The sequence below is a fragment of the Martes martes genome (assembly GCF_963455335.1).
Source record: "Martes martes genome assembly, chromosome: 15".
Lineage (NCBI taxonomy): Eukaryota > Metazoa > Chordata > Mammalia > Carnivora > Mustelidae > Martes > Martes martes.
Window position 1 is genome coordinate 40,275,811 of NC_137903.1, and position 19,206 is coordinate 40,295,016.

The 19,206-nt window shown below is 46.5% G+C and overlaps 1 pseudogene across 1 annotated transcript in view; it reads right to left on the reverse strand.

Annotated features, from left to right (window-relative positions):
- Nucleotides 1-7,698: 7,698 nt before the first annotated feature.
- Nucleotides 7,699-19,206, reverse strand: part of LOC308355939 (BAR/IMD domain-containing adapter protein 2-like 1) — a 73,009-nt pseudogene continuing 61,501 nt past the window's right edge. Inside the window, exons 5-10 of the transcript in view lie at nt 19,114-19,175; nt 18,932-19,003; nt 17,532-17,640; nt 16,746-16,898; nt 14,862-15,010; nt 7,699-7,831 (exon numbers count right to left, since the gene is read on the reverse strand). The product of the transcript in view is annotated as a BAR/IMD domain-containing adapter protein 2-like 1 (transcript). The remainder of the gene's footprint in view (nt 7,832-14,861; nt 15,011-16,745; nt 16,899-17,531; nt 17,641-18,931; nt 19,004-19,113; nt 19,176-19,206) is intronic.

Consider the following 19,206-nt stretch of genomic DNA (forward strand, 5'->3'; position numbering starts at 1 on the left):
GGAGCTTTTGTTCCCTGAACGCTTTCCACTTTCCGTAGAGCTCTGGAGGATGGGAATGAAAATGGTGGCCTCCCAATCCTGGCCCAGAGGAGCCGAGAGCTCGGGACGCCACTCCCCAGAGCACCTTCGGAGAAAAACAATCCCTCCCATCTCCCTGGTCTCCGGCCGTGCTCCAAGCTCACCCGGCCTGTGACCGAGCGTTTCTATCTCTGGCACACAGTCCCATTTGGAATATCCAAACCCAGAAGATTCCTGCTGCTCTGTCCTTCCAGGGGAGGGTCTCCCCAGATCTGCCACTTGTGGGGTCCCTGCTCAAAAAGCAGTGGTCTATGTCACGGATCACAATTTAAGGTAACCCCTAGTTGAGATCTCACTCCTCTGCTCTGTCTCTGTAGCCAGCTTCACCGCTCTAATACCTGTGAGCTCTGCTACACTCAGACACCCCCGATCCCTCTGTGACCTCGTGGTACCTGAGACCACGCTGTCCCCATGCATGCTCCACCCTCACTTAGCCCCTGGAGTGATGTCCCTCAGTGGAGCAGACTTTTAAAAGTTCTGATTTTGTGCTCCATTGCTCTGCTGCTTGCCAGGAGCCAGGCCCTCCCCCCACGGTCTATCTTCCTGTCACTTCACTTCCCTTCTCCGAACATACTATCTTTCAGAAAGTGGTTGATTTTCTGTTTCTAGAATTGCTGCTCTTCTCTTCAATCTCCTGTTGGATTTGTAAGTGTTTGGAATGGTTTGGTAACTATCTAACTGAACTCCTGCGACCTAATGTCATCTCAGCCTGCTATTCCTCTGCCATTTTTACTCCTCCCCCTGTCTTGTTAATTTTAGCCATTCTAACAGCTGGAAGGTGGTATCAAATTATGGTTTTGAATTCACTGATGACAAGTGATGTGGAGCATTTTTTCATGGTCTGTTGGCCATTTGTGTGTTTTCTTTGGAGAAGTGTCACTTCCTGTCTTCTGCCCATTTCCTGAGTGGATTCTTTGTTTCCTGGGTGTTGAGTTTGAGAAGTTCTTTGTAGATCTTGGATACCAGACCTTTATCTATAATGCCATTGGCAAATATCTTCTCCCATTCTGTAGGTTGCCTTTTAGTTTTGTTAATTGATTCCTTTGCTGTGCAGAAGATTTTTACTTTGATGGAGTCCCAATAGTTCACTTTTGCTTTTGTTTCCCTGGCTTTTAGAGACATGTCTTGCAAGAAGTTGCAGTGCCCAAGGATGAAGAGGTTGTTGCCTGTGTTCTCCTTTAGGATTCTGATGTGAGACAAGAACCAATTATCCTTCCTTCCTGATTATATTTGAGCCCTCTTTCTATCTTGGTGAGTCTAGCTAAAAGTTTGTCAGTTTTGTGTATCTTTCCAAAAAAGGCAGCTTGTATTTTCATTGATCTTTTCTCTTTGTAGTCTCTATTGCATTTATTTCCACATTCCATTTTGTTATTTCCTTATATCTGATTTGTGGCTTTTTAAAATTTTCTACTTCTTTCCCATTAAAATTAGGTTGATTATTGTAAAGCTTTCAGATGGATTGATGAACTTCCTCCTTAGAGCTACTTTTGCTGCATAACTTTTAATAGGTTCTCTTTTTCATTTCTTTCCAGGTACTTTTAGATTTTCTTTTGATTTCTTCTTTGACCATTGGTTGTTAACTAGCATGTTGTTAATTTCCACATATTTTTGACTGTCCCATATTCTTGTTGTGACTGATTTCTACTTTCATACTATTGTGGTTGGACAAGATTTGAACCAGAGCATGAAGGGAACACTCAGTTTAAAGTTTAGTTTCTTGAGGTATTTTCTGAGGGCAGACCATGACTTCCATGGGGACAGAGGTAGGTTTCGTGAGACTGGAGAGGGGCTGGTGATCAACCCTTGTTAGAATTACTGACTCCTACCATGCAGGCTGTGTACCACCATTCACACTGTAGTCCTGATGGACTTGTACTTTGTTAGAAACATTTTGTAGGAGATTCAGGGGTGGCCATCTCTAACAGAAAGTTGCCACGTGGGTTCAAGTGACTCTACATCATACGATGATGCAAGGTAGTTTCACAGTAAACATGACCAAAAAACATTTAAATGACAGAATAGTACATAGTTAAACATACTCTGTACTATGGCAGTGGTAGGAAACAAGAACGATGGGGTCAGAAAAGGGGATGGGAGTTCCGAGAAGCAGGTTAGAGTAGTCTGGGGGTAGGGGGTGTTTCGTGGAGGAAGAGACCAGGAGGCTTGCCATGGGTTCCAACAGTGCAGCATCAGGGTGTGCTATCCGCCTGACCCAAAACCCCCAGGGGCATTGGAGCATTCTAGCTCCAGAGGATCTACAGACTGCAAATTGGCCTGAGCAGAGCCTCCATGGTCTATCTTCTCGGTTCCTGGGTGTGACTCCTTCCGTCCTTCTGGAAGCTGTTGATTCACCTTTTGTTTCCTCTGAGCTACACTATTTTGTGGGATCCAGGGCTGTTATTTGACATAAATTCTTCCTGAAAAGAAGTGGAAGAGAAGTCACCCTTGTTTCCTAAGTAGACCTGAATAGAGTCAATAGTCATAGCCTTTCCCAGCCCCCTGGGCCTTCATGTGCTCACCAACTCCGAGATTTTGAAAACATCTATTTTAACAGGTTGAAAGAATGACTTTGGCTTTTAAAAAGTTCAACAAGGTGCACCTGGGTGGCTTAGTGGGTTAAAGACTCTGCCTTTGGCTCAGGTCATGATCCTGGGGTACTGGGATAGAGCCCCACGTTGGGCTCTCTGCTCAGCATGGAGCCTGCTTCCCCTCCCTGTCTGCCTGCCTCTCTGCCTGCTTGAGATCTCTGTGTGCCAAATAAATAATTAATTTTTTTTAAAAATAAAAAAATAAAAAGTTCAACAAATTCACACTTTTCATAATCTGTAAAATGATTTGTAAACAGTGAATGAACAAGATTTGACAGGATGATGGAAGAATTGGCTTTCTAGTGGGGTTTGCACCAATGTTTACTCACTGTTACCCCCGTGTGGCCACTCTCCACATAGCATGTTGCCGAATGTGTTTCAACTTAGCAGGTTCAAGGGAGAATAAGACAGAAGCTTGGTCCCTGAATTCATTAGCTCCTAAAAACCATCCTCTACTTTATGAGCGATATTCTAAATCGAGTATATCTTAACTAGATATTAGGGTTAGGATCAGGGTCAAGTTGCATACATTAACTATGAACAGCTTTTTGTATGTCCCTCTTACCTGCCTAAAGTGTTTTTAAAAAATAAAGTGGGAGAGGATATAGTCACCAAAGCATTGAGCACATTACCTATCCTGGGAAATAGGTAACCAAACATAATTATTGTTTCATCTTAGCTGAGGACCGGGAGCTGGTCCTACAGGTACTTGGCAGGTAGCATCTGTGGCCAGCTGCCCATCTCCCCCCGACACCCACACCCAGCTCAGCACATCCTCTGCTCTGCTCAAGGGCAGCAAACAGACAGACCAGGTGCAGGTGGGACTCCCTCCAGTCAGGCATGGCTTGCTTCCAACAGGTAGAGAAGTGGGCCAGCTCACATGCACCTGACGTGTTCTTTTGGTTCCTTGCTATCTGCCTCCCCTTTCTGTCATCCTGGTCCTGAACCTTTAGTTCCTGTGAGAACTTGGGTTTGCAGATTTCTGTTGACATTTCAAAGCGTAAATCTGTGTTGCCTTTGTTCCCTGTCATTGGGTTGGAGATGAAGGTGGGAAAAGTCATCATACTCTGAAAGCAACAAAAAGAAATATCAAGTGTGCCCTGCCCCCAGCACCTCAGGCTTGAAAGCAATGGCAAACTATGTACTTCATGTTCTAAACCATCAGCTTTAGGGATGCATAGATACATGTGAAATGAAATTGTACTGAAAGAAATCTCGTTACTGAACTTTTGCCTTTTGGAAGAGAGTTTAGGGACACTGCCCCTCACCTGCCCTGTCATTTCCAGTCTGGCCAATGCCCAGTCACACTGACACATGTAGCCACGGAAGGGCAGAACTGTGACATCCTCCTGGAGCACCTCTGGTCCCCCTGCCTCCCGGTCTGGCCAACTCTACATATCCCCAGTCCTCCTGAGTGTCCCCTGTCATGGCACTTGTCACACAAGGCTTTCATTTGTTGTCTCTCGATCCTCCTTTCTGATTGGAGTAGATCTCTCTCACAGATGCCTGGCTGGATGATAGGTGGATGAATGGTTTTGGGATCTTTTGTCCTGGACAAGCAAGCATCCTTCAAAACTCTGATGGGCAGGGGAGTCTCTGTCCCTCTGTGTGCCCCTAGCCTCCCTGGAACCTAGTGCCCAGGACAAGGGATTTGGGAGTCCTCCCTGATGAAGTTTGTTCTATGAAGGTGGCTTCCTTCTGAGATCATTACAGAACCACACTGTGTGGATATTCCTGTGGGACAGAAAGCATACTACTCTACTGTATTCTCCTTGCACACTGTGGCTAACAAAGAGGAAACACATGCTCACACTCACAAGTTCACACTTAACACCTCCGTCTCTGAGCTTCACTACCCTGTAAACGACAGTGAATTCCCGTTGGGCTGCAGACACGTAGACGTGCCATTCACGGTGTCAATAGAGGAGGATGGAGATGGAGTTCTGGCTTTGGAAGTCCTTGCCTCCAGGGGTGAAGAAATTAGATTTGACCCAGAAGGCACTATGTTCTACTCAAAGAAGTGACATGATCCTAGGATCTTGGAGACCAGGGATCGGCACAGACTTTTCTATAAAGTCTTCTGTAAAGATTTTCTGTTAGGTGTTGCAGTCCATGTGGTTTCTCTGACCAGGTCTCCACTCTTGCACTGTGGCTTAAAAGCAGCCACAGACCGTCCATAACTAATGTTCCAGCCGCACTTGATTGACAGAAGACAGGGGGCGGTCCCATTTGGCCCATGGATGCTAGTTTCCCACACCCCAGATCTGCAACATGATGGATGATGGGAGAGAAGTCTCTTCTTTTCCAGCAGCAGAGTGGGAGTACACTGGGATCTATCCTGCCTGACCCTGGCCCCTCCACTTGAAAGGAAAAAAAAAAAAAGATGATAGATTGGCCAACAATTAAGGCTTCAGGAATTCTTCTGCCTTTCTCTGTAGGCCTTGAGCTTCCCACAACAGGTTGTCTGTGGCTGAATTCCATGGAGGTATTGTTTGGCTGAGTATGTCCCATTGCCTGGTAGGTGTATCTTATTCAGGCCAAGGCCATGACCACATGTAGGGTTCTCCTGAGTTAGCAGAGGATCTAGCAAGTGTGGGCTTTAGGATGAGTCCAATTCAGCTGTCAGCAATGTTATGGAGCACCTGGCTTCATGGGCCCTCTGTGGCACTGGCACAGTCCTGGCCAAGCCACTTCTGCAGTCGTGATGGAAAAGCCCCTGGCCTGGGTGGTCCACCCCATGCTTGGCTCTGCAGGCTGGGACCCAAGGTTCCTGCCACCTCATTGGCTGGGACCAGGTCACATGCCCATGGATGAGCCAATCCCTGGAGCCAGGGAGTGGAGCCGTGGAGACTGGCACAGGTTGTTAGGACCTCTGTTGTAATGACTTTCCTAATGTCTGTGGTGGCAAGATCTTCTGGGATGCATCTGTTAATAAAACAAATATTAATTTCTGAGAGTAAGTGGGTCCAAGGTGCTTGCTTAGCACCTAGCACCTCAGTCTCAGCACCTCAGTACTACTGTACTGCTCTGCAGAGACAATGGCTGAGAATGAGCAAGGTGGTTGGAAACTGGTCTGGAGTGCACAAGGGAAGGGTGTGTGTGTGTGTGTGTGTGTGTGTGTGTGTGTGTGTGTGTAGGGAATTGGAGATAATAGCTCTGGCCAGCTGTAACTCCAACTTATCTAGCTTCAAGAAGGTGCGGGGAATCCATGGTATTACACCGTCCATCATTTTGCAGATGAAGAATATGCCTTTTGCATGTAGTATGGCAAGACTCGTTCCAAGTGTACTCTAGTTGGTATGGAAGATGGGGAGAGCAGCACCCTCCATCTGCTAGGACAGGCATGAGAGGCTGAGTGCTCACGAGAAGGTGTCTGGCTTTCGCAGGGCTCACTGTGAGCCTGCACACAGGACTGATGAGGACATTCAGTTTTATTCTGAGGATGGAGTATTGGGAGAATGCGGTGCCCTGTGTAATCCCGGGAAGAGGACGGTTCTGGAGGCCACTATACAGTTACTTCGTGGGAGTGGGGGTGATCTGCAGCAACCGCTTCGTGAGATGTCTGTCCTTTATTGTTCTGGGTGTGGTTTCTGTGACTGAGTCCTAATGGCTGGGATTTCCAAGGAGTGGGATTTTGGGCTTCGCTGTAAGAGTTGGTCCACCAGGAGTGGGCAAGTCCTGTTCTGCTGCTGAGAAGTGTGTCTCTAGCGCTTAGAGTGTGTATTACAAGCCTAGAGATCAATGGTGAGGTGGTTACAGTGTGGTCAGCAGGCTATTGCTATGGATGATTTTTATGGGTGAATTCCATAGGATGAGAGGTTAGATCTTATGGTTAGGGATCCTCATTAAGTGCCCATAAAGGGTGTTAGAATTTTCTGAGTTTCATATTCAATATTTTTTTGTTACTTCTAATAGCCCTCCTTGTACTTGGTATTCCAATGAGAAGTGCATTACAATACTGCCTACATTTTACCCCTGTGTTGATGAGGATTTGAGAGAGGAAAATGTTGTCAGTGCTTCCACAAATTGTACACTGGAACAGCCAAATAAGAAAATTTTATTTTTGACACAAAGTAAGATGTATCCTGCTGGGATTCTTAGTTTAAGCCAGGGTAGGAGGCCCTCTTTTGGTACTGGTAAAGAGTACCATAAGCCTTCCTAGGGAACATTATCAGATTCTATTGGAAACTTAGTCTTCGTTATTGTGGAAGAATCAGGAGTCGACCAGTTATTTGTCTCCTGTTTCATTTTCCATGAACAGTTCCGCAATATTTGGTTTCACACGTCACCATTGTGAAGTCATCCCAACTTCGACAGCAGCTTCCCCTTCTCTGCCAAGGGTTTGTTTGAGCCAAAAGTGAATTGTGGGTAACTGGAGACTCTAGGTTCAGAATGCTGTCAATAGGGAGTTACTGAGATCTTAAGTTCTTTTTTTTTTTTTTTAAGACTTTTACTTATTTATTTGACAGATAGAGATCACAAGTAGGCAATGTAAGGGCCTGGTTAGCCAGAGGAACTTAGTTGCAAACCCCAGATATAGGGACGGGCCAGGCCGGATGGAGACATCCAATCAGTGGGGTGCGCATATATTTACTGTGGTGAGTTGAAATCCCATTGGCCACCTGTGTGTGGGCCGGGCTCAACCACCTATATAAAGGTTAGTCTGTGAGGCTGGGGGTAGTAGGAGTAGTAGGAGTAGTAGGAGGAGTTAGAATAGCCGTTAGGATAGCCGTTAGAATAGCCGTTGGGATAGCCGTTAGGGTAGTCTTCAGGAGAGTTGGAGCATCGTGGTTGTCCTGGTCACCGTAGTCGTAGGCAGCGGCGCCACCACGAGTGGCCTCGCTGGAGCAGCATCATTCTGGGGAGTGGCCCCATCCAGGGAGCAGCCTCACCAGAGCAGCCTCATTCCGGGAAGCGGCCCTGTCCGGGGAGCTGCCTCTTCGGCAGCGGCCTCGTCCTGGGAGCGGCCTCGTCCAGAGGGGCCTCTTCTTGGGAGCAGCCCTGTCTGGGGAGTGGTCTTGCCGGAGCAGCCTCATTCCGGGGAGCGGCCCTGTCCGGGGGCCTTGTTGGCAGTGGCCTCGTCCAGAGCGGCCTTGTCCGGAACGGCCTTCTTGGGAGTGGCCTTGTTGGAGTCGTCGTCGTCGTCTCTTCGTAAGAGACGGCCCCTACCAGTCGGTTTGATTTTCGATGCTTGGCATAAAATAAAGCTTTGCTTGACTTTTGCTTTGCATCAGTCTTGTTCCTTTGATCACGGACCCTAACAGGCAGAGAAGCAGGCAGAGAGGAAGGGAAGCAGGCTCCCCGCTGAGCGGAGAGCCCAACGTGGGGCTTGATCCCAGGACCCTGAGATCATGACCTGAGCTGAAGGCAGAGGCTTTAACCCACTGAGCCACCCAGGCGCCCAAGATCTTAAATTTTAAACAAGCTCCTGATGCCCAGATGAAATACATTTCAGATTTAGAAAGTTCACATAGAAATTTTGTGTCCATGATGACAACTGAAGAAAATGTGTCATCCCTAAACCTAACCTTAATCCCTAACTTGAATGCTCCAACCTAACTACTGACCTTAAAGCCCAAACTGGAACCCTGAATCCCAAACCTGAAATTGAACCTGAAACTTGGACTCTGAACCTGAGCCCTGGATCCATGCCCTGAACCACGAACCCAAACCCTAAACCAGAACTCTGAGTTATGAGCCCTGAACACAAACCCCAAATTTGACCTTGAACTTCATCCCAGAGGCCCTGAGTCTTAAACCCTAAATCATAAACCTAAAGCCCTTAACTCTAACTGTTCACTTGCCCCTCACTGTAAATCCTCATCCTGACCCTAAACCCAAAGCATGATCTAGAACTCTGACTGGAACCTAAACCTGAACCCAAATTCAAACCTTTCACCACACTTTGCATATGCATTCACCACTGATGGATAGCTGCAGTTTCCACCTTTTGATTCTTGCGAACACTGTTTGGGTTGGACGCTAGGGTTAGGTTCTTGGACTGAGGTCAGGGCCAAGCTTGAGAGCAACTTGAAGTCAGTGTGAGTCTGCGTCAGGACCAGGGTCACGTTTATGGCCACTGTTTGGTGCAGGGACTGTTGTCATTCCATATTGTTTCAAATTCATTGTTCCTTAGCTAATTTTGGTTGGAGCTAATTTTTTCTTGGAGAAGTTGGGGAATATTGGTCTCCATGTAGCTTGAATTTCCAGAATGAAATGGCTTCAGCTGGACCCTGGGAGGGAGCAAGTGCTTCCACTGAATGGTGAGCTCCCCTCATCTTGCACTTGCCTCCACTGCCTGCATAGGGCAGAGGACCCCAGCTCCCGCCCTGAGCCTGGCCTGTGCAGCTGCGGCTGGGTCAGGAGCCTGGCCTCCTCAGGATCTGCGGTGGAGACTTCCGGAGGACGTGGGGCCGCTCCCACGAAAACTGGACAAGCTGGGGAGGATGTGGGTCCACATCCACACTGACAACCATCCAGCCCCCTTAGGACCGGCCTCTGCAGGTAAGCAGAAGTCGCCTGAGCGGGGACTGGCAAGGGGGTGCATGTTCTCAGGACCCCATGGAGGAATGGCGTGCTGTGTATACACTGGGGTTTCCATCATTTTGTGTGTGGTGACGTGGCCTCCCACGGTGCTGTGCGCGGGGCAGTGGGGTTTCCTCTTTCTGGGCTTGGATGCGTGCTCCGGGTCCCACGTCTGTGTTTGTGCACACATGGATTTTGTTCCTGGGGCTCCTCAGTCTGCAGTCAGGGAGCGGCCGCCTGGCTCAGTGCTCATGCTCCCCCCGCCTCAGCCCTGCAGTGTCCTTCCCATATCCACACCTGTTTCAAGGTCGTTCTGGTGTCTGAAAGTTCGAGAGCAACAACACAGACTCTACACAGCTTTGGGGAGAGTAGGTATTTTCACAGTGTTGGTTCTTCCCTGAGCACAGAGTGTCTTCCTGTCTCCGTGGGTCTCCCTCCCTGTCTGTCATCGGTGTGTCATGGCTGTTAGTGGACAGATCAGTCCCCTCCTTGGTTCAGGGGGCTCCTAGATGTCTTGTTCCTTTGGATGTAGTTGTAAATTAGATTGTTCTCTGTAGTCTCTCTCTGATGGTTCCTTCTGAGCACGTACAAATGCAATTGATTTGTGTATACTGATTTTGTTCCTTGCAAGTTTCTTGAGCTTATTAGTTCTGTTTGCCTTAAACTCAAACAGCCAGTTATTTGACCAGTAAAATGGGTTTATTGGGGAAGAACAGAGAATGGCAACCTGGGCTGAGCAAGCTACGGTCACATCACAGGCAAGTGCAAGAAACAAGGGAGAGGACCATTATTTCATGGAGGAGGAGGAGGAAGTTGGGAGGGTTGCTTGGAAGGAAAATCCCCTGCAGAAAGGCAGGGGTTTGGGGCAATGGAGGATTCTCACAGGTTGAGCTGCAGGGATGGTGATTTCTTGTAGATGAACCCTCCCGCTTCCCCTGCGGGGCCTGGAATGGATGAGTCTCTCCTGTGGGGGATTGTAATGTGGGGTCTGCAATGGGCACTGAGTGCCAGGGGGCCCCTTCCAGCCTCCCCGTCTGGCGTCCCAAGTCCACTTTAGTGAGGCTTCCCTTCCTGCTTTTTCATAGTTCTAACCAGCTTGTGGTGAAGCGTTGTGGAGAATTGGAATTCCAAATCCCACTGCTTCTACTGCACCAGAGACAATGTGGGGGGGGGGGGGATTTAAACCTCCCACGAGTCTCCCGCTAACATGTGGCCTCCTACAAGGGCGAGCAGTTCACCTACAGTGGGTGAACTGGATCTGGGAGGGCTTGGCCTCCATCCCAAAGTCTGACGTCCTCTCTGCTTCTGTGACATTGTGCTAACGTGGATGTTTGGAAGAGTCATTTACTCTGCGGTGATTTCAAATTTGCATTAACTTATCACAGCAGCACAAATACACTTCCTCTCCACACTCAAGACTCCCCAGCTATCGTTTCTTTCCATGTTTGCCACTTCATACGGACTAATTCGGTGCATTTTACCCCACAGAGGGACACTGTCCCAAGGAACCACCATGTAACCTGAAAGGAGGAGATCGTCACAGGTTCCGCCTTATAAAAAAGACCACAGGCCCATTTCAACTGTGTCCACCTGCCTGACTGTCTGAAATGTCTTTTACCATTTTCCAGGCTTCTTCTTCTGGTTAGGGTGAGGGTTAGGCATTAGAGATTAGGAGTTACAGTTACTGTTTAAGATTTAGGATTGGGGTTAGTTTAGGGATAAGGTGAGGGTCAGGTTCAGAGTTTGTGTTCAGGGGATTGATGAAAGTGAGGGATTGCTGGGATGGGCCCAGCTTTTGCCTTCAGATTTCTCCTGCCCTGAAACCTTTCCAGTGTCCCAAATGGCAGCGTTTTCTTCTGTGTTGGAGCCTTAGTCCTCAAGTATTGCTCAGCTGTCCGCACTCCCTGGGGCATTAGAGGCAGACCCTTGGGGATGGACCTCTCAGAACACAGACCTCTCTAGTGAAAGTGTTAGGGCCTAGGACATGGCAGGACTAAACTGAAGGTGCATCAGTGAGCTTCTGGGGGCTGAGATGAGGGCGTGGGTCAGGATGAGTGTCAGGATCTGGATCTGTGTCCAGGCATGAACTAAATGTGGGTGTGGCCTCAGGTGGACATACAGATTTTTCCTACTCTGAATCCTTATCAGATTTCCAATTGGCACAGGTTCCTTCTGGGGGATAGGCACAGTCCTCTGGTATTGTTCATGTCTCCCCAATATGTGGGGCATACATTCCAGCACTCTGGGGACAGAACCCTGAAAACCCAGCCTACGGTTAAGGTTAGGGCCTAGAGGCATGTTAGGCGTGAACTTTCCAGGCTGTTTCTCTCTCTGCTGGGGGATGAGCTGACACAGAATGTCAGGGTGTCAGACTCCAGCTTTGTGTCCAGAGGGCTGCTGAACCTGGGGTGGTGGCCTCAGATGGCCATGCAGATTTCTGCAGCCCTGAAACTTTTCCAGAGTTCCAACAGCCAAAATTTCCTTCAAAGAGGCAAGCTGAGTCCTCTGCTATTGCCCAGGTGTCCTAAACTCCTGCCCTTTGGGGCACAGCCACTGGGGATGGACTACTCAGAACCCAACCAAGGGTTAGGGCTAGGGCTTAGAGGTATGGAAGGGCTGACCTAAAGGTGCTTCTGGGAGTGTTCTGAGGGATGAGTTAAGGGCATGGGTCAGGGTGACTGCGGGCTCTGGGTTTGTGTCCAGAGGTCCACTAAATATGGGCATGGCCTGAGGTAGGCATGCAGATTTCTCTTGCTCTGAATCCTTTCCAGCATTCCAAATGGCGGTTCCTTCTGGGTGGCAGGAGGAGTCCTCTTGTATTGCTCAGGTGTCCACAATCCCTAAGGCTCGAAAGCCAGGCCTCTGGGGACAGAAGACTCAAGGCTAAACCTATTTTTAGGTTTAGGGCCTAGACGCATGGCAGAGCTATATATGCACACCTTGAAGCAAAATTTCCAGGGGGCTGAATTCGGGCATCGGTCAGGGGAGTATCAGGCTCCCTGTTGTGTCCAGGGACCCTTGAATGTGGGATGGATTCAAGTGGGAATGCACATTTGTCCTGTTCTGAATCCTTTCCGGAGATCCAAATGGCAGGGTTTCCTTCTGGGCGACAGAGTCCTATGGCATTTTTTTAGGTATCCCCAATGTGTAGCGCTTGGCTGCCAGGCCTCTGGGGACAGAAGCCTCAAATCCAACCGAGGGTTAGGGTGAGAGCCTAGGGACATGGCAGACCAAGTCAGCCAGAGCTGAGGCAAACAACTTCCTGGGGGCTGAGTTGAGGGCTTGGGTCAGGGTGAGTGGTTGGCTTCTGGTTCAAGTGCAGGGGGCCCATAAACTTGGGGGGTGGCCTCATGTGGGCACGCAGATTTCTCCTGCTCTGAATCCTTTCCGCAGTTCCAAATGCCAAGATTTCTTTCTGGGTGCCAGGTGAGTCCTCTGGTATTTTTCAGATATCCCCAATGTGCAGAGCTTGGCTACCAGGCCTCTGGGGACAGAAGCCTCAAAGTCCAACCTAGGCCTGGGGTTAGGGTCTAGGGGGATGGCAGGCCTGATTTTCTGGTGCTGAGGTGAACTCCTTTCCACAGTAAGTTTCCTTCCTATAAACATCAATCGGTACATGGAATTAGAACTTGTCAAAGAAATGTGTCACTTATAAAATGTCTTATGGTTTTATAGTAAATCGAGATCTTTATTTATTTTGAAGTGTAAGCTCCAATAAGGCAGGGATGTCTGGGTGGCTCAGTTGGTTGAGCTTCTGCCTTCAGCTCAGGTCATGATACTGGGGTCCTGGGATTGAGCCCCAAATCAGGCTCCCTCTCCCTCTGCCCCTCCTCCCTGTTCGTGCTCTCTCAAATAAATAAATAAAATCTTGGAAAAAAACGTCTTTCAACAAGGCAATGTTAAATGTGTGCTACCACATATGTTTATTCACCTTTACCTCAGGGTAACAGTTATGCAAATTATTAAAAAAATTTTTAAAACCTTTTAAAAAATTTTTTTCAAAGGTTTTATTTATTTATTTGACAGGCAGAAATCACAAGTAGGCAGAGAGGCAGGCAGAGAGAAAGGGGGAAGCAGGCTCCCTGCTGAGCAGAGAGCCCAATGTGGGGCTCGATCCCAGCACCCTGGGATCATGACCTGAGCTGAAGGCAGAGGCCCTAACCCACTGAGCCACACAGCCGCCCCTAAAAACCTTTTTAAATTTTTTAACCAAGCTAATTTTATAGACTTTCTTTATTATGGGGGGGGATGCAAACAGGGGGAGAGGCAGAGGGAAAGAGAATCTCAAGCCATCTTCCTGCTGAGCCCAGAGAATGAGTGAAGGCTTGTTCCCAGGACGCTGAGATCACTATCCAAGCCAAAGATCACAACCTAAAACCAAGAGTCAGATACCCAACTGCCTGCACCACCCAGGCACCCCTAAAAACGTATTTTTAAAGAAATCAAAATAAATATCTTACCTGTTGAATTCTTTATCCTTTCTGGATTCTGTCCATGTGTTGCTGGGTTATTAAACATATCAATCAAAGGACTAGTATACGCTCTGGCTGAAGGAACTGGGGGCACCTTTGGCGAATATTTAGGAGTGTCATAATCTGTACCAATCTGTGAAAAAATTCCTCATTAGTTTAATATTAGTGTAGCACAGTGATGGAATTACAGAGATTCCCAGGGCTATTTTAACATGCTTTAAATTCCACTTTCTTCCCAAAGTTCTCTTGGTTGGATGGCAATGCCCCATTCTGAATTATTTCACTAATGTCACATTCTTTTTTTTTTTTTATTTTTGTCATTTTTTTTTAAAGGCATTTACTCCCCCATTTCCTACCACCTCCTGGCCACCACTAATTTACTTTCTGTCTCTATGGACTTTAGGGTCCCTCCTAGGTACTACTTAGCTACAGGATTCTGTATTTATTTTTAAAGAAGATTTTATTTGAGAGATTGAGAGAATGAGTGGGAGGAGGGGCAGAGGGAGAAGCAGACTCCCTACGAAGCAGGGCCCTGGACCCTGGGATCATGACCTAAGCTGATGGCCAATATTTAACCAACTGAGCCACCCAGGTGCCCTAGGATTCTACGTTTAAAACAAAATTCAAAGATTTTGCGTGCATTACACCATTGATTTCTAACATCTTGTTTTGATAACAAGACATCTGGTACCAGTGGAGTTCTCTTTTCTTTGTAAGTTATCTATTTTCCTCCCTCTCTGTAGGTATTTAGAATTTTCTATCCCCTGACCACAATCTATCAAGGTTTTCTTTTTTTTCCATTTGTCCAGGCTCACTGTGGCTGCTGTGTTAAAGACTAGGCAGAGTCAACTACAGTAATCTCTGCAGGGACTACAGTCAGGGCACTGGAGGGTTGAGAAGTGGCTGGACTTGGATATGCTTTCAAGGTGGAAACAACAGGGCATGCCCAGGGGTTGACTGGGATGGGCGGGGAGGAGGGAAGGAGTGGGGAGAGAGAGGGAGAGAAGTTCACACTTGTGCCCAAGCTACTGAAAGGATGGAGCTGCCATCTTCTGGATGGGGAAGACTAGAGAAGACCATTTAGAGTGAGAAAATCAGTCATCTGGTTTTAGACAAGTTGAATTTGAGATCCCCATTAGATATCTGGTGATGATTTTGAGAAGGCAATTGGGTATCTCCAACCTAACATTATGTTTACATCCTCTCTCCGTTTTTGTTCTGTGTTTTGGGAGAGCTCTTTGGATGAATTTCCCAAGCAGTTCCATTCTGTGAATGAGCCCATCCACTGGTGTGGGGGTTTTGGGTTTCCTGCCACCAGGGCAGCTTGGAATTGAGTAATTCTGCAGACTGTGAATCAGAGAGAAATACAACAAAACACAAACGTATACTGTTCAAAGAGCTGAGAACAGTCACGTCAAATATTAGTGATAATGTTTTACTGGCTTACCACCAGAAGTGTGAGAGCTCTGTGTCAAATTCAATGAGCACTTAGCCATCTGTGAGCTGTGTTATTTGTGTTGTGTTGAGCTGTTTATTTGCTGCAAGAGCTGTGGGCCCCTGTTCTACATGAGCTTGCCCTCTCCCTCAGTGTGAAGGCAGAGTTGAAGACTGACGCAGAACAAGTTCAAACATGAAAAGGGAAGGGTTGAGTAATCTTATTAAGCCCTGTTTTCCCGAGTGGCCCCAGAAATGCCGATCAGTGCTTTCTTCTTCCCACTCCTAACAGAGGGCAAAACCCTCGCCCCAAACAACCTATGGCCTCAGACTGTAGTCCTGACATGCCGACTGCTTGGGCCTACTTTGTCCAAGAAGCCACTGAAAGGACTGGGATGCTGGAGTCAGAAAAAGGGAAGGCACAGAAGCGGTCTTCAGAAAGGTGAAGAGACTTCCAGTGGAGAAAAGAAGTGAACTTCCTTCATGCTAAAAAGCATAACTGGGATCCAAGGTTAAGCATAAGAGTCTGCCACCAACTAGAGCTCTCTGCAAATGGGCCAGATTGTCTTGTGACATAGTGAGTACCCCATCACTGGCAGGGCTAGGCCACAGGAAGAACTTCAGGGTCACTTGACTTATGACCCTGCCCCAGCAGGACACCCTCACCATGGAAACAGACACTGCTGAACTAAGTACAAAGTGATCATCTAATACTGCAATTCTTTCCTTTCCTGTAACAATGTTAGATCTTAGGGCTTTAGATTTAGTAGATGAATGGTCCTTCAAGTTGCAAAAACTTTATGGAATGTGTAACATATGACCTATGCATACATACAAGGCCAAGTTGTTCCCCCTGAAAAAAAGGAAGTTGCCTTATTTTCAAGCTCTTACAAAGCTTCTACCATGGAGCACTCTCTAAATTATTATAAATAACAATGAATATTTGACTTCACTCAATGCTAGTTCTTTAGATGCTTATACAGGCCCAATAAAATTTATAATAAAAAAAAAGGAAAGGAAAGTAACATATATTTTGTAATGATTCCTAGAGGTAAAACCTCACAATTATGTGTGCTGGAAGGAGGGCAGTAAAGCCAGCTCCATAGGTGATGAGATCACGAGGAAACACCTTGAAGAGGAATGAAAAAGGAACCACAACTGCCTTGATACTGTGAATGGGTCTGTGGCTGGGACAGAACTTCCAGGGACACCTCTCTGCATGGACTCCCAAGGTGAACACTCAAACTACCCAGCTGGGGTGGGCCTGGGACCCACTGGGACTCATCCCATGGCTCTGGTGAAGGCACTGAGCTGAGGATACATCAGAAAGAGTCTGAGAAAAGCTGACTCAGGGGTGAGAAAAGAAAAAAAGTATTTATTCTTCATCATTAAGCATTATTTAATGAAAGATTTTAAATATGGATATACTAATAAATTAATCTTATAAGCAATATTTAACCATTTCATCCACATTTCTGAAAGTTTACATAACAAAGTGGGCCAAGAGGTATTTCTCTGGCTTCTCTTCTCATCCCCAAACTAGGCCCACCGCTTTACATTGAGGCACATGTGGAAGGTGAGACATTCCAAGGGCATTTGAATATGAAATTGAATTATTAACAATAACAAAACACTATCACAAACCCACCTGTAAATGATAATAATGTAAGTGATTTGCAAAGCTACAGTGTTTGTCGACCAGAAAGCAGAAGTGCCTTTTCTCTTCAAGTAGAGCTTCTTTGCAACCATCTGCAATACATTTCTGGATTTCGCTCTGGCGAGATGTAGTGGTTTCTACATACTAGGAAAATAAATAATAATTATACAAATATGTCATGAGGAATGAAAGCTGAACAGCCAAACATTTATCTTGTGCCATCTTTACACTTAACAAAGTTGTAAACTGACCTGAGCAGGTATCATCATTCTCATTAAGATCCCTGACTCGTGTGGAAGGATGTTGCCAAAGGGCCTTACATTCTGCACAGGGCAATCTGCACAAAATATTACTTCATACTTCAGGGATAAGATTGTGTTCTACTGGAAAATCAAGGGCTTTGAAACCAGAAAGTTCAAATTTAAACACTAGTTCTAATTAACAACTATGTGACTTGGCCTAAGCCCCATTTTCTTCATCTGTAACATGGGGAGAGTAATGCTAATCATGGAACATCTCTTACCAACACCCCCCGCTGCCCCCGAATCAGGAGAAAATGCCAGTGTTTTTAGGAGGCTACTAATTATTTTTAACTCTGGAAAACTCTGTAGCCTTCAGCTCATACCAAGTCAAAAAGGCTCCTTTTTAACCTCAACAGTGGCATAGCAGTGAGTGGATGTACAGTATAGTATAGTGTAGGCTGACTGAGCTAAGTAAGCAGCCCTGTAAATTGTACAAATTGTCAACAACAAAATAAAATAGTGCTGAAAAGTTCACCTCAATTTCTCTGTGTTTGCATTTGAGTGCATTTCATCCTCCTTGACTTTTCCTTCTGATCTTCTTCAACTCAGCTTGAGATTTCCGTTTGGCATCTTTTGAGAGTTGCCTGTAAGTTAAACGTTGTGCTGATGTGAGTGCAGCACCATCCCAGTTGTTGGGCAGTTACACTGGCTAACATTTCCACTGGGCATCACCCTGCACACCCTCACCTCACGCTGCTCCCTCCCTTCAACATGTAGCTTTGTTTGACCTAAACTCCCCTGTTCATACAAGGGGCTACTGACCCCAAGGGCAGCTCTTAGAAGACAAGTATGTCTTTTATTCCTTGTTTTCTCAAAATTTTTTGGACACTGAGTGTTAAGCGCTTTGGTGAATAAATAAATAATATTAACTCACATGCTTCTGTTTTATGACTTATAATTTTTTAAAAAAGAATGAACAAGTACAAGCACTTCAGATTATTTTGGGTGCTGTGTAGCAGTGTTTTGGGAGCTTCACAGTCCTGGGTTTAGAATTCTGGTGAAATCCTTCACTTCCTGTGTGATCTCAGCAACTACTTAATTTCTCTAAAATTCATGTTTTCCCTTTAATCTGTACAGTGACGATAAAAGTAGCTACATTATGGAGTTTCTGTAGGGATAAAGATCTGATAATGTATGGAAAACGCTTGCCATTACATCCCCCTCAGCTATTGTCCATGGTCCTGCCACCTTCCTCCAGAGTACACAGAGCACACGCACACAGAAGCAGTGAGGTGATTTCAGGGTAACTACACTGCTTACTACCATGTGGGGTCTTGGTGAGAAGGGGACTTTGAATGCCAAGGAAAACAGCTATTCCATAGCATATAAGGGAGATGGCAAGAGCCATGTGACAGGGTTGGAGGGTCAGGCAGAAGGAGAAAACTGCTGGAGTCATCAATACGAGGGGACAGGCAAGGGACACCATACAGGAACAGTCTCTGATGAATGGACCTGGGGGCCCCAGGGAGCCCTAGGTGAGGTTCTCCCACCCACGTCTCACATCCTGAAGTGCTGGTTTGTGAAAGCAACAGCTGCACTCATACAGATGCAGATGTTGTCCCCATACACATGTTCTTTGAAAACAATGCTTTGGAGAAGCAGGAGGATTCCTTGCAATATTTTCCTCTTTGCTTTTTAATAAAGATCTCAGGTGTTAAAGCAAACAGGGCACCCAGCTCCAAGAGACCTTTCAGTTTCATGCACCTGTGTATATACTCAACACTAAACTCTGTCCATGTTCTCTGCTGCTGTATAAACAGTGAGAGAAAGTTCTCCTCTGGCTCAGAGACCAGGCAAGTGCAGCCTCCTGGAACACCAGGCCCCTATGCCCATACCCACCTCCAACCATGGAGGTAGAGAAAACCGTGTACTTACATTCATGTATTTTCCATCAAGTTCCATCTTCTTCTCCAGCTCATGTATAATCTCTTTATGGAATTTTTTAAACTGTTAACAAAAGGGATTAAAAAGTCATACCAGATTTGAGACATTAAGCAACATAAAGTTTAGAAATAAAACACATTTTATTTTTATAAGTACATGAATAGTTTACATACATTTTCATCAAGACTCTCATTGAGTTTCTTGTGGGTACTTAAAATCTCTAAGAGAACATGGTCTGTGAATAAAACCAGATGTTAAGGGGAAAA